The sequence below is a fragment of the Tamandua tetradactyla genome, chromosome 6 (assembly GCF_023851605.1).
Source record: "Tamandua tetradactyla isolate mTamTet1 chromosome 6, mTamTet1.pri, whole genome shotgun sequence".
Lineage (NCBI taxonomy): Eukaryota > Metazoa > Chordata > Mammalia > Pilosa > Myrmecophagidae > Tamandua > Tamandua tetradactyla.
In genome coordinates this window covers 120029490-120044016 of record NC_135332.1, presented here as the reverse complement: position 1 = coordinate 120044016, position 14527 = coordinate 120029490, and the positions used below count along the sequence as shown (strand labels likewise).

The 14527-nt window shown below is 37.8% G+C and overlaps 1 long non-coding RNA gene across 1 annotated transcript; it reads right to left on the bottom strand.

Moving 5' to 3' along the window:
- Positions 1-1116: 1116 nt before the first annotated feature.
- Positions 1117-3107, bottom strand: LOC143686317 (uncharacterized). The gene is made up of 3 exons (XR_013177025.1): positions 2885-3107; positions 2545-2588; positions 1117-2153 (listed from the first exon to the last, which is right to left on the bottom strand). It is a non-coding gene; the product is annotated as an uncharacterized LOC143686317 (long non-coding RNA).
- Between the last annotated feature and the right edge of the window lie 11420 nt (positions 3108-14527).

The window sequence follows — 14527 nt, the reverse complement described above, 5'->3', positions numbered from 1 at the left end:
GAACCACTGAATAGTAGTACACTGCTAGACCCTTGACAATCCTCCCAGTGAATATGCTCACTTTCTGGAGTCCATAAAGGATGATGATGCACACAATGGCTTATCTGAAGGGTTCAAGCTAGTACTATTATAAGATTTATTTTTAAAACTCACTCCTGATATAAAAAGCAATTGGACTTTTCTAATATTATCATGTTTTGGGGTGATGGACAGCCAATCCTGATAAATTCAATTTAGATGTCCTTCAACAGGGCTGACACCTGAAGGCAACTCTGTAAACCCCAGGGTCCCATTAAATTGGGTACCCTCCTCTTGTGGGTGTAAAGTAGATGGGAGACTTCTGGTCCAGGGATCCAGGAAGAATCATTGACATAAATCGGAGGGGAGGTCTCCATCCAATATACAGGGATGCTTGAGTCTTAGGAGTAGGACCCAGACATGTCGTCTTCAGCGTCAGTCCCTCCATCTGCATCCCTGAAGGTTCCGGATCCCACAGGAACTTTCACTGTCTCTTTGTGCTCATGATGACGGCTTCATACAATGTGCAGGTACTCATACAGGACATTCTCCGTCTCTTGGGGAAACATAAGCAAACCCTCATCCCCAAGTTAACAGCTTTCCAGTTGACCACTCACTGATCAATGGCTTATTCCACCAAATCAATAGGGATTCAGAAAAGGAATAAGTTTGAGTCTTAATATTGTGCTGAAAATGTCATTCTACCACTGTTCCTTCCAAGGCAGGTCTGCAGTTAAGACATTTTCCAGGGAACTTATTACTAATTTTTAATCCTGCCATAACTTGAGACATCATCATGGCTCAGCAACTCTCTGTCCCTATCCTTTGACACAATTTAATATATCCTCTAAGATCCACCTTTCCTTTCATAACTCCAGTAGTTTTTTAACAGTCTTGATTAGCATTCTCATAAGCCATTACTTGCAAAATAGTATCAGCCATCTCTACTTTATTGACCTATTCTTTGATGGCCTCCTGCAACCAGCCAATAAATTCAGGGCAGGGCTCTCGAGGCCCCTACACAATCTTTTTTTTTTTTTTAAACTTTTTTTATTCTATAGTATAACATATATATAAAGCAATAAAAAAGCCATAGTTTTCAAAGCACTCTTCAAAAATTGGTTACAGGATAGATCCCAGAGTTTGTCATGGACTACCATATGCTCCTCTCATATTTTTCATTCTAGATGCTCCAGAATATAGGAGACTAGTGGGATTAAATATTTTTTTATCATCACAATTGACTTTTTTTTTCAGAACAATAACATTGTTATTTAACTGGTCTAAAATACTGGAGACTCAAAGAGATATTAATTTAATGATTCAGCATTCATATTCATTTGTTAAGTCCTATCTTCTATGTATAATTCCACCATCACCTTTGATCTTTCCATTCCTCTCTTTGGAGTTGTTTGGGCTATGGCAATTCTGCATTTTTGATATTGGAAGGGTCTGTCACTAATATGGGGTGGGGAGATGGAGCTATCTGATGTTGTGGAGAGGCTGGGCTAGGTTTCAGGACTTATCTGGACCAGGGACCCATATGAAGGTTGTAGGTTTCTGGCAAGTTATTTTAGTGACTGGAACCCTTGTACAATCTTATGAATCACCCTAAGTGTTCTTTAGGATTGGTTGGAATGGTCCTGTTTGGGGTTTGGCAGGTTGTAATAGGTAGCAAGGTTTACCTGAAGCTTACATGAGAGCAATCTCCAGAGTAGCCTCTTGACTCTCTGACTTTATCTGAACTCTCTCTGTCACTGATACATTATTAATTACACTTCTTTTCACCCATTTAGTCAGGATGTAATTGTTGATCCCATGGCCTGTACAATCTTTTTAAAAGAAAGGGGGCTGCCCCTTAGTTTCAATTTGTTCCCAAGCCCTTAGGGAACAGCAGCAAAATTGAGCAGGAACTTGATCATTCATTGTTAGCTGATTTTCTACTCCAACTCAATTTCCAGCTCCCACTAGTTGATTGAGAGAAATGGGGATGTTACAGTCTCTGTTTATGGGAAGCTTAAGTTTCTGCATGGTCCATCCACCACGTTTTAAATTGTAAAAATTTTCCAGGCCCCAGCGTGGTATGTGCTAGTGTAGACCAATCAACTGGATCAGGCTGGAACCTTCAGCAAGACCTTGCACCAAACAGAGTAAAAGGAGAATTAGGACCATATTGCTGCATGGCCGACTTCAATTATTTCAAAAATTTAAACGGGAAAGATTCATGAGTAAATTCATAGGTTCCATTCGAATTATTTGCATCAACCCCAGGAGCCACCCGTTCATGCACAATAACAGGAAAAGCCATTTGGAGAGCCTCAAGGTCCCCTTGCCTTCTAGCCTGTACCATACCTTGCAGTAAGGATGATAATTTTGGTTGGGTATTTCCAGGCATCAGTGGAGGGGATGGGAGAAGAGGTAGAGGCAAGTTAGCCTTTCCAAAATCAATTAACAGAGGTCCAAGGGCAAATCAATTTTAACATCAGAATTTTCAGAAGATTTAATAGGAGGAACTTCATCAAATACCTTTTCTTCTTCTTCCTCCTCCTCCTCCTCAGTCTGCAAAGGTTCTGGAACAGATTTAATAATAGTCCAGGTTGGCCAGATAGTGATGGAGAGTGGGACCCCTTGCACATGTAGCTTTTTTAATTCTTTACCCACTCATTCCCAATCTCCTAATTCTAAACTGCCCAATGTTGGAAACTATGAACAGTGTTTCTCTATAATTTGCAAAAGTTCTAAAATATGGGCCTCACTAGCCCTAACTCCTTATGCTTTGAGGAATTGTCTCAGGAGACAGACATCCAGGCGATATTTCATCGTGATATCTCCATAACCCTGTAAAAATACCCGAGAGCATCCTTACCTGCTGAAGACTTTGGAGGCCACCCAAACCACTCGGGGCTCTGCAGCGATACACCAGTTTCAGTTTCGCTTGAGCGATCCTTCTTCCCTTAGTGCTCCACGTTGGGCGCCAGATACTGAGTCCTGCTCAATGGTGGGTGAACATAAGAAATATTAACACAAGAAAGCGGTTAAAGATGGGAACAGGGGACTCGCAGTCTCAAGGACTGAGAGCCTGGACCCTGAGTTTCTCATCATATTTATTTAGGAGTTCAAAAGAGAAAATATCTTTCATGATTGTTATGTTGCTTTTCACCCAAGCTGCCACACCAACATTAATCTCAGGCATGCCGTACAAAGTTCAAATGTTTCCTTCTACAAGCAATCATGTGCTCGCCAGGACAGTGTCCCGCCCTGGCAGGGCTTGGTGATCCGAGGTCCACACCTTTGTCTGCATTACGGAAACATTCTGACCTTCCGCCATTTTCCCACACAACCCATGTAGCAGATACAGTATAAGTTCTCTTGGTGACATAAGCAATTGTGTGCAAATTTCTGATGAATTTAATACTTCATTTAACATGGTTATTTTAAACCAGAAGTTTAAATGTAAAAAATATATTTTTCCCAAACATAATACATTCCTAGGCCAGAGATATGAAGCCATAAGGTGACCAATGACATTTAGGTCATGAGTAAACATAATGGTCTGCCACAGTGACTCAATTAACCATCCATTAATGTAATTGCTTAATACATCAAAAGAAGTATGATGGAGAAGGCATAAGATCTTGCCAAACATAGCTGCTGTGGCTGATGCAAGGCAACACAAAATGGCCTAACCTGCAACCAGCTTTCTTCCCGGAGCTGGTGGTGGTTTGAGCCAAAAGCACTAACTTTAAATCTGTCCTCCACCCTAGCAACAATGGTGACCAATCCCAGCCCGACACGTGTCCCTGCATGCTCCCAGCCTATATAAGCCTGTGCACTTCCTCAATAAAGCCGACGCCTTCCACTCACCCCTGAGGGTTGTCTCTTGAGTCGTTTCTTCGTGACTGTGTGCTGTGTGCCTGACTCAGTACGGTCGCTTACCCCCAGCCATCAGCTAACCAACAAAGTAGAGTCCCACCATCGGAAGGTTAGCTTCCCATGTTAAATTTAACATGAGAAAGGATCACTTTACTGTTGCATATTTGGCTATATCTTTTTTAAAAGATTAAAACTAAATTTCATATTCTGTTTATACTTGTGTTTTGACACTGATTTCTGCTGGTTAAGAAATGATTCTTCTTCAATAAACTGGTGTTGGTGAACAGTACAACTTACAAGTATAGCACGTCAATCCTTTCTAATTGTGTTAATATTGAGATAAGAAAGAAGAAGGCATATCATTTTACACATTATATAAATGGTATATGACGTTAACATGTTATAAACTTCTAAGAAGGGACACAGTTGAACTGATTTATACAGTCATTCCAGACACTGACATGTTCAGGAATACTATATATGAAAAAATAATGATAGCACCCTCTTATAAACCAGTTTCTAAAACAAAAGTGTGTGTACTAGAATTAACCTAGATGGGAGGTAAGATATTGAAAGAGTTTGAAATCATGAACAAATAAAGTGTTGGGTTTATACTTCATTATCAAGAGATGTAGTTATCGAATGTGGAAACACCAGGTTCCTATCTGCCACTCTTCCCTTTGTTTAAGGCTCACATCCTGAAGGAATGGTTCCACATCATTAACACGGTGTGAATTCACCCACGAGCCCTGGTGTAAAGGGAAAATACCGGGGAGGACTTAAAGAGCATGGGTTAGTTGGTAGCTACAGAGTTTCCATTTGCATTTTATGCAGCCTACCTTACCTTTCAAGAGAAGAAATAACCATTGACCAGAGCCCTAATCTCACGTGATTTTTGATGTTGCAAACAACCATGCCGAAAGATTTATTTTTCTACTTTTTGGGGTTCAAGATTTCTCAGGTATTATTGATTTTTCTGACCTGTAGTCATTTGAAATAAAATCTTACTAGACTTACGATTTTGTTTACTTATTTTTCTGGTATTGCCATGCCATTTTAGAATACAATATGATATTTGACACTAAATATTCAAACAGAAGAGTAAAATGTTAGCAATATTTACCTTCTAAGAAAGCAAAAGCTGAACATAGTTAACTCTTCGACTACCAGTCATGTTAGGTAACAGTAAAACAAAATATCAAGACCAGGAATGAGCAAAATTCAAAAATTGTTTTTCTTGCAGAAACGAAACTTTTGTGGCCTTCAGCTCCGATGATGATGAAATTGTTTGAAAAAGAAGCCAGGCATTAAAAATAACTTTTCCAGTACTAAAATTAACTTGAAAAGCCAACATCCACACAGACACTATTTACCCAGTTGAGCCCAAATAGGAATTTTCCCTATCTGGAAATTGCCAGCCTTCCCATTAAGGGAGATAAATTTGTACTATCAACAAACTTGTATAGACTACTAATAATTCTTTAGTGTTAAATGTACTTTCTTTACTGTTTTTTTTCATGCAGAGATTAAATCAAAGAACAAAGTCATCTGGACTTTGACACTCTTAAGGAAGCACCTTCAGCCACAACTTCATTGCTTTAATAAAAAGTTATGAAAGCTGGGGAGACTATTCTTGCCCATCAAAATTTCTTCCATGTTATATAGCTCATGCTATCCAGGAAATATATATGTCCATTTTTACTCAAAAGATAGGCAGCAGGTTCAGTGTTACATCTGTGTCAATGCCAATCCCCTTCAAAGATGTTAAATGGGCAAATACTTGGATCTGGTTTGCTTTTACCAATATGGATAAGCTTGCAGGCAACCCTGGTTCACCTGCTGTGTCACAGCACTGGCAAAATAAAATTCTTGTAGCATGATTTGCTGGTAATTTGCAACTTTCTTCTGTAAAGAAAAAAAAGAAAAGAAAAAAGGAGCATAGAATTGATAGTGGTTTTCTTAATTGGAAATAAAGTTACTCTGTTTTAATAAAATTCCTTTATGCTTCATTTGAACAGATGATCTTATCTTATTTGTATGACATAATTTTCCACTTCTGCAAAAAGTGTTGTTGGAATTTTGATTGGGATTGCATTGAATCTGTAAATTATTTTGAGTAGAATCGACATCTTCACAATATTTGATCTTCTAATCCATAAACATGGAATGCCCTTCCATTTATTTAGTTCTTTAATTTCTTTCATGGTTTCCCATGTGCAAATCCTTTACATCCTTGACTAAATTTATTTCTAGATATTTGATTATTTTAGTTGTCATTGTAATGTTTTTTTTCTTTATTCTCTCTTCAAATTGTTCACAACTCGTGTACAGAAACATCACTGATTTTTTTGTACATTAATCTATACCCCATCATTTTGTGGAATTTATTTATTAACTCTTATAACTTCACTGTGGATTTTTTAGAATTTTCTATATACAGGATCATGTCATCTGCAAGAGAGAAAGTTCTATTTCTTTCTTTCCAATTTAAGTGCCATTTATTTCTTTTTCTTGCCTAACTGCTCTGGCTAGAACTTCCAGTACAATGTTAAAACTACAACTTTGAAGAAATCATGTTGAGTAAAATAGCCAAACACAAAGGAACAAATATTGTATAATCTCACTTATATGAAAAAATTAGAGTATGTAACTTCACAAAGTTAGAAACTAGAATACAGGTTACCAGGGGCCAGGTGGGGGTAGGGAATGGGGAGTTAGTGCTTAATTAGTGTGGAACTTCTGCATGGGGTAATGAAGAAGGTTTGGTAATGTTGATGGTGGCAGAACATTGTGAGCATAATTGAAGACCAGTGAATTGCATAATTGAAAGTGTGTAAAACAGGAATTCTGTGTTGAAGATAGGTTATGAGGATAACAATTTTATCCCTTTATTATTCTTTTTATCTTTCATTATTTTATTAACCCGGAGATGTACAACACAAAGAATGAACCCTAATGTAATGTATAAGTTAATAGTATACTTATAATAAGTTTCATAAGTTGTAACAAAGGATCCATACTATTGCAAAATGTTAATAATGGGTAAAATTGTGTGTTGTTGGGAGAGGGGAGGACAGTATAGGGAAATTCTGTACTTTCTCCATGATGTTTTGTAATCCTGCAACTGCTCAAATAAAAACAAACACATAATGATAATAAAATATTATAGTCCATTTGAGGGATCCACCCAATTGGATCCCTATATTAGACATAGTGAGTAATGGAATAAAATAGGAGTTCATGATGCCAACTTCTGATATAATTATATATATGAAATAATATATATAATGTACATACACAAACACACATATATGAAATAGAAAGCTTTTTCCTATACTTGGATGCTGACTAATACATGTAGTAGGAATTATGAATTCAAATTCAAAAATCATCATTAGGCAACACATACAATAGTAAGGAGTTTGGCAAGGAACAGCAATGGATACTAAAACTAGTGGGTGAAAGTTTGTATATGAGTAAGATAGTTAACGTAGCTCATAAATAACTTCCCACAAAATAGTTATTAATTTCAAAGGGAAAAATAACTACAGTAGAGAAACCAGGCAGACACCTCTTAATCAAGTGATCAGTGTTGACATGACCATTAATAGTACAAATCAAGACATACTAATTTATAGGATTCAATAAGAAGAACACAAGATTACCTTTTTAAAATTCTTGCCAAAAGTGTGTAATCTGAATATGATTATGAGGAAAACATCAGACAAGCCCAAATTGAGGAACATTTTGCATAATAACTGGCCTGTAAACTTTAAAAGAGTCAAAGTTACAAAAGGGAAAACAATTGACTATTCTAGATTGAAGAACACTGAAGAGACATGATAACCAAGTGCAAAATGTTATTCAGGGTTGGATCCTTTAGGTATAGAAGATGTTATTGTGATAATTTGCAACACTCAATTGGATCCCTAAATTAGACATATAAATTGGTCAATTCTTAACCAACAAAGACACTACTAGCACCATCAGATTGGCAAAGTCATGTAGCCCATGTGGCAGGGAAGTTTTCACTTTAGCTTGGCCCTATTAAAGAGCCCACTTTTTTTCTGTGGGCTCTATTTGAAACTTCCAGTGTCTGAGTCACCAACAAATACACTGGAGTGTGTTGGTGATTGAATCATGTCCCCCACCAAAGATATGTTCAGATCCCAACCCCTGGTCGTATGGGTGTGAATCCACTTGAAAACAGGACCTTTGAGGATGTTATTAGTTGAGGTGTGCCCAAACTGAATGAGGGTGGCCTTAATCCAATATGGCTGAAGTCCTTATAAGCAAAGAAAATTAAACATAGAAAGAAAAACTACAGGGAGGAATCAGAAGCTGGAGTCAAGGAAACCCAGAAGGAAAAGGAGTAGAAGACATTATATACATTGCCATGACAGAAAAGCTAAGAACCCCAAAGATTACAGGCCAGCCAAAGCATGTCATCCCTAGGAGGAAGCAAGTCTTCTATTATCTGAGCCAATAAATTCCTGTTAAGCTAACCCATTATATGGTCGTTGTTTTAGCAGCCAGGAAGCTAATACAGAGCAGTAATTCAAGTAACATGGAAGTTTTCTTCAAAATGCAGAAAATTCCAAGAACATGGACCTCTTAATGGAAATTGTAAACCACACACACATACATACACACACACAAAACAAAAAAAAGCAGGGGTGGGAGAGTTAACAAAGGATATTTCATACCTTTAAACTCCTAGATGTTCATATTTTTTCTCTCATCTTCACCCAAATGTGAGGGTTTACTAAGGCATGAGACATACTTCCCAATCCTTGCTCACCTGGTGCACTTGAAATAATGTTATTAATACGAACCAGCATGACAGCATGACATCTGCAGAATGTCAAGATAATTGTGTTCATCAGAGCCTTTGCAGAACTGGTCACTCCATTAGTGGATGAAATAAAAGACAGACAAGGTCAAAAGGCTCTGAAGTACTGCCTAAATGGTGTTCAAAATATGCCAGAAGCCAGGATCTGAACCTGGAGACCAGAGCACATGAGTTTTATATTGCTGCCGTAACAAATCACCACAAAGCTTAGAGACTTATAACCACTGCCATTATTATCTCAAAGTTCCCATGCATTAGAAGTCTGTGCACACTGTGGCTCAGCTAGTTCTGCTGTTTTTAGGTCACAAGGCCCAAATTAAAAGCTACATCCCTTTCTGGAGCCTCAAAGAAGACTCCATGTCCAATCTCATGAAAGTTTTGTCAGACTTCAGTGGTTGAAGGATTGAGATCCATGGTTTTTATGCTGGCTTTCAGCTGGAAGTTGCTCTGATCTCCTTAAGACCCTCTCTCCAGTCCTTTCACCTAGTCCCCTTGTGCCAATTTGAAACGATTGTGTACCCCAGGAAAGCCATGTCTTTTAATTCTGATTCAATATTGTGGGGTAGAAACCCTTTTGATTAGATTCTCTGCATGGAGGTATGATGCCCTGTTGTGGTTGTGACCTTTTGATGAGATTAACTCCATGAAGATGTGGCATGCCCAATTGTGGGTATTGCCTTTTGGTTAGATAGAGATGTGACTCTGCCCATTTAGAGTGGGTATTGATTAGTTTACTAGAGTTCTTCAAAAGAGGAAAAATTTTCAAGAAAACTCAGAGCAGATGCAGATGCTTGGAGAATATTTGCTTCAGAGCTGACAGGTCCAACCTGAGACCCAGATGTTTGGAGATGCAGGGCCCAGCAGACATCGCCATATGCTTTCCCATGAGATGCTAAGCAAGCAAGAAACTAGAGTTTTGTCCGGGAGTTGTTAAGTGAAGGCCCACAGATGCCAAATGAGGAAATCCCTCCCCCAGGAAATAGAGGCTGAAAGCAACAGACCCCAGGAGAAAGGGATCAGCAGATGCCAGCCACATGCCTTCCCAGCTGACAAAGGCATCAGCCTTTCTTGAGTGAAGGTAACCTCTTGTTGGTGACATGGTTTAGACATTTTCTTGGCTCTAGAACTATAAACTTGTAACTTCTTAAATCCCCTTTTTAAAAGCCATTCCATTCCTGGTATAATACATTCCAGTAGCTTAATAAACTAATATGCCATGTTATGTCTTAGAACTAGCAAAAGTGCAGCAAAATCTTCTCATGAGTGGAATCTCCTGGACTTTCTCTTCCGCATCTTTTCTTTCCACTTCCATTGAATGCCTCTGGCCCCATGTGGAGATTGTTCTCTACCTTTAAAGATGCATTTGAGTGGGTTTTCCCCAAGTAATCCAGAATAGTTTCATTAATTTAATATTCATAACTTTGTATCTGCAAAGTCACTTTTGCCATGTAGAATAACATATTCATAGGTTTCAGAGACTAGAGCATAGATATCTTTGGAAAGGGGACGTTATTTAACCTATCACACAGAGTTTGGGTCAGAAAGCACTGGCCTTAGGCAGAAAATAGAAAGAATTAAAAGTTATGTTTTCTTTTCCTTCCCAACTCCTCAGATCTATTCCTCTCCCATTATATTCACTATCTCAAAGAGACAACAATCCACTGATTCCAAACCAAATAACATATTCATTCTTGTCACCTATTTCTTCTATAGTCCCCAAAATAACAATTAAAAAATCACATTACTACTTGCATCATGCATCTTCCTTATTTAAAACTTAGATATAAAATTGGAATGGTTTTCTTACAGTTACCTACAATTACTGTACAGGACATTAACCCCAAACATAGTGGCTTAAAACAAAAGCAATCATGTATCTTCCACAATCATGCAATCAGGACAGGATGTGATGGGGATAACTTACTGCTACTGCAGCTGGCATTTGTCAGGACAAGAATATACAAGATGATTTCTTTACTTGCCTGGCACTCCAACTTGACTGTCTGAAACAGCTGGACCCTAGATGGGTATCTTTTTCTCTCCACATAGTCTCTCTGCAACCTTAGAAGGGACTTTATCATATCTTGGTGTTTGGGTAGCAAAAAAGGGGCATTCCAAGAAGACCAACCTCAATGTGAAGCATTTATCAAGTCTTCATTGACACCACACTTGCTATTGTCTCTGGCCAAACCTAGTCACATGGTCAAGCTCAGCATTAGTGGAGGAGAGGTAGATTAGTACATGAATGCTGGGTCACATTGTACATGGGGGAGGTGGGGTTGATACCAAAGCGACAGTGTACCACATTTCATGCTATAACCCCTAATTATTTATTCCCCATATTCAAATTATATTCTTCTTTCATTCTAAAACAGCCCAAATTTCATGTAATTACTGCACCAGACTTTAGTTTGAAGAACAGAATCATGCCCTCTAAATCATGTCCAGCTGTGAATGAAGTGCTTTGGCTGTGGCTCCTTTCAGTTTGAAAACTTGTGAACTAAATATGCAAATTATATACCCCCAAATACATCCAAAACACATTGGCAGTTTCAGGACAAGAAAGCCACAACAGACATTCCAATTCAAAATGTGATGTGGAGAAGTAGCAGTGAGTGGTCCATAGCAATTCTAAAATCTTGCTGGGTACATATCTGAGGTCTTTAATTAGTGTGAAGTGCTCCCTTGAAATGGTTCTAGACAGCTATTGACAGTCCTTTTGGCCCTTGGCTCTTTGAGTTGTCTTTCCTTTTTCATGAGAAATGGTCTATATTTGCAGATAAGTTGCTTTTCTCAACCTTTCTTCTCATAGAAATCTCATTTCCTTTTGAACTGTTTCTAAGACTTTGGGTTCAAGCTGGTAGTACGTCCACCATTAAAATGCTCTTAACTTTTGCAATCTAGGGTGATGTGGACCGCATCCTTAAGATGCTTAGGAACCTTCTCATCTAGATTTCCTTAGGAACAGCTTAAATTCTTTCTGAGGTCTTGAAAAGTATCCTGCATTCTCACCATAAGTTTGATTTTTACCATGAGGTCATGTTATAGAGGTAATGCCCAGCATTTGATCTTTACACGAGTTCACTTCTGACCTCGAGAGTCTTTTACCAGGAAATATTGGGGATAAGAAACATTTTTTTTGTAACACAATAAGTCCTAGCTCCTTTACATTCCTCTAAATTTAGTTTGAACACTGAAAATTTCTTTCTGTAGCTCATTTTTCTTTTCCCATATTTTATGGGATAGAAAACTTAAGGTATCTAGTTGGCACTTCCAATATTCTTTCTAGAAATCATAGCCAGATCTACAAACTTTCTTTCATGTTACTGCAGGTGACTGTGTCACTAATGTTCTATAGCACATAACTTCAAATCTTGAGTTCTCATTAATCTAGCCTCTAATAGAAATTTCTTTTATGTTTTCCAGGCCTTTATCTGGTTCCAAAACAAATGCTGTGTTTTTGTTTGTCTATTTTACTTTTTGTTATGCTGGCATCCTACTTCTAGGAACAAATTTCTGTTTCAATTATCTATTGCTGCATAAGAAACCACTTCAAAATCTAATGGCTTAAGATAATAAATGTCAATCTGCCCATGATTCTGCAATATTGATGTGTTTGGCTGGAACAGCTTGTCTGTGTTCAATATGACATCTGTGAGGGCTGGAATGTTCAGAATGGATTTTTAGTGCTTCATCTGGGAATCTAGAATGGTTAGAAGAGCTAGATCCTGGGCATCTCTCTCCCTCTCTCTCTTTCTCTCTCTTTTGCTTTTCCGTATATATATATGGCTGGGCTCCTAAAAGGAATGTTTCAAGAAAATAAGGCCTGATGCACAAGCATGTATGAAGCTTCTACTTTCATTGTGCTTTCTAATGCCCCTTTGGTCAAAGTTAATCACATGTAGTTACATGGTCAAGTATAAAATTAATGAGGGAAAGTATTACACAAATGTGTGAATTCCAAGAAGCTTAGTTCATTGGGGACCAAGAGCTTGCCACAAGCTTTTAAAATACTTTTCCTGCCTTGTCTCCTTCCTTATCTATTCTTCTGGCTGCTACTAAAATGTTGGTGCTCTTTTGTTTTCATCAACCCATACGCTTTGGATAGTGTTCTAGTTTGCCAGCTGCCAGAACGCAACACGCCAGAGACAGATTGGCTTTTAATAAAAGGGGATTTATTTTGTTAGTTCTTCAGAGGAAAGGCAGCTAACTTTCCACTGAGGTTCTTTCTTACATGGGAAGGCACAGGGTGATCTCTGCTGGGCTTCTCTCCTGGCCTCTGGGTTCCAACAACTTTTCCCGGGGTGACTTTTTTCTGCATCTCCAAAGGCTTGGGCTGAGCTGCAAGTGCTGAGATGAGGTATGCTGAGCTGCTCATTTAAGCACCAGCCAATTAAGTAAAAAATCATTCTTGCAGCAGGCAGACCTCCTAGCCGATTGCAGATGTAATCAGCAACAGATGAGGTTCATGTACCACTGGCTCATGTCCACAGCAACAGAACTAGATGCCTTCACCTGGCCAAGTTGACAACTGAATCTAACTACCGCAGATAGTATACCATATTCATATGAACCATATGCTTTGAATAGTATATCATATTCATATCAAAGTTTGAAGGGTTGTTAGGTATATTATTCTCATTTAAAACCAACTTGAGCGTCATATAAATTAAGTAATTTTTCCATAGCTGAATATATAGGACATGAAATAAACTTTTTGATTATACCATACACCCATTATAATTACTACTTGCATTAATATTAACAACTAATAAGTACTGAGTGTTTACTGTATACTAAGCACAGTGTTAAGTGATGTATTTACATTGTTTTAGTCCTTACAACACTTCATGGTTTGTGATACTGCCATTTCCTAAATTAGCAATGAGAAAAATGAAGCTTGTAGAAGGTGAGTAACTTTAAAAAGTCTAACAGCTGGCAAAGTACTGAAGCTGGTATGCAAATCTTGGTCTTTCTGTTTCTAGAATACAAATTATCAACCACTTAAACAATAGCATATAGCTAACTACAAATTATCCCTTCTTTTCTTGCAGAACAAAATCCAAATTCAATTGTCTCCCACAATTAGGCTGCAATTACATTTTCAAATAGCTTCCACTATTCATTGGTCATACAAGGTATTTTCTTGACTCTGTACCATTGCTCATACTGATTTATCTATAAGATGGATTTTTTTCACCTAGAATGGAGAAATTCTGTTTATTTTTAAATATCCCAGTACAAATATCACTACCTTCCTCATTATTTTCTCCAACAACCCATGCTCTACTCCCTTCTCTTTTAGCTATGATGACCATATATTCCAATTTGCTTGAAACCATTCTTGCTTACTTTTATTATTCCAATATAATTATCTATAGCCTTTTTAATTTTCTTCGAGTGCCAATGTCTGGGGTGACAAATTAAGTGGACACCCTATTAATCCACAATGAATCAATCCTTCTGAAAGCATGTTATTAATATTTCTATTAGAATATTTAGAAGATATATGTTGTACATGTATCCTTGTATCTGCTACAATGTAAACTCTTGGAATATGTGTTTATTTGCATTGATGTCTGCTGTCTCCAATGCCTGGTATAGGGCCAGTGCTAAAATGTTTCTTTAGTAAATGAAAGGTAAGTATGTTCAGAATGATTGAAACCGTTTCCATATCCCACTAAAACTAGTAGCAATGATTTCCATACAATCAATAATTGTATAATTGAAGAAATCCCATTCACCAAAACCAAATCATTGTATGCCAAAAATTAGTTTGAATTG